The following is a 1415-nucleotide window of genomic DNA, read 5'->3' as shown; positions in this document are numbered from 1 at the left end:
ACTGTCTGTAGTAAGTGTAACACTGAACAAAAAAGGCCTAGGTCATTATAATGAATGGAGAAGAAGTGTTTTCCATTCATCATAGTGTTTAACATTGAGCACATCAGTGTTCAACTGGTTCTTATGAATGTCTGTTCATATGATGGTTTCCGCCAAAATGTGAGCAGGTACACTGTAGCATCCATCATCCCGAATTTCCGAAAAGAGAATAGGTAAGAAATCTACCTCACTAGAATATTGCAGTACGCACAGTATTCCTACTGTGTATTCCTTCACAGTATTACAGTATTTTACTATTTGTTTGGCGAACAACACAAGGTGGTCGGGACCGTCTTCTGTCTCTTTGACAGGAAACTGAACTCATGAATATGGTCCTAGAAAATAATGCCATACATGACACAACGGTAAATACAAAGAAAAACAATGACATATTTCAACATATTGATAGGATGAGCTCATCAACACTGGACAATGTCTTGTTCAGAAATCATCTCAGGATGAAGCCGGTCTACAGGATGCCATTAGAACGCAGTTCAGAAAGAGTCACAGAATTGCAATATTACTAACAAACAAATTATATTTGGGACAACGGAAGTTTCCACCGGGCTGCTCTGGTTCATCACTGGCTCACTGCCCCCAGGCTTTTTAGTTGTTTATCTTCCTCCATATTCCCCATTCCTCAATCCTATTGAGGAATTGTTTTTTTCTGCCTGGAGATAGAAAGTGTTTGACCAAAATCCACAAATGCGTATACCTCTTCTCCAAGCTATGGAGGACGCATGTGGACATGTAGCAGCTGATGCTCTTCATGGCTGGAATCGCCATGGCGATATTTCCCCCACTGCTTGGCCCGGGAAAACATTGCTTGTGATGTGGATGAGGTGCTGTGGCCAGACCGCATCAGAAGACAGGATGCAGCATAGTAGTTTTTTTTGTTTTTTACTGTAACTGTGTACGTTAAATTCTTCTGGTGTATTGTATGTAGTGTATGTGCAACTTTGTATTGGTTGGAAATGGGATGTACACTATGTACATTGTTTTTGTGGGACAAATAAAATATATTTGTAACTGTGTATTTGTGTTTTTTTGAGTATAAAACATATTCTCAAATATTTTACAACACACTTATGTATGTACTTGCTGTAGTAAGGGTAACACTGAACAAAAAAGGCCTAGGTCATTATAATGAATGGAGAAGAAGTGTTTTCCATTCATCATAGTGTTAACATTGAGCACACAGTGTTCAAGGTTCTTATGAATGTCTGTTCATATGATGGTTTGTGTGTGTCATTTGAAACAAAAATACCATTTTGAGAGAAATAACATTGTTTTGAATGTAAAGTTTAGTTTTGCAGGAGAAATGAGGGGTTTTGCCCATTGTGTGTGTGTTTTTTGATTTGTGGGTAGTGTCTGAG

At 38.4% G+C, this 1415-nt stretch overlaps 1 protein-coding gene across 4 annotated transcripts in view; it reads right to left on the bottom strand.

Moving 5' to 3' along the window:
* esyt2b (extended synaptotagmin-like protein 2b) overlaps positions 1–1415 on the bottom strand; it is a 35005-nt gene that overhangs the window by 6305 nt on the left and 27285 nt on the right. The window lies entirely within an intron of this gene.

The sequence above is a fragment of the Etheostoma spectabile genome, chromosome 22 (genome assembly GCF_008692095.1).
Source record: "Etheostoma spectabile isolate EspeVRDwgs_2016 chromosome 22, UIUC_Espe_1.0, whole genome shotgun sequence".
In the NCBI taxonomy this organism is placed as follows: Eukaryota; Metazoa; Chordata; class Actinopteri; order Perciformes; family Percidae; genus Etheostoma; species Etheostoma spectabile.
The sequence above is the reverse complement of the archived record's forward strand: the minus strand, read 5'-3'. Positions and strand labels throughout refer to the sequence as shown.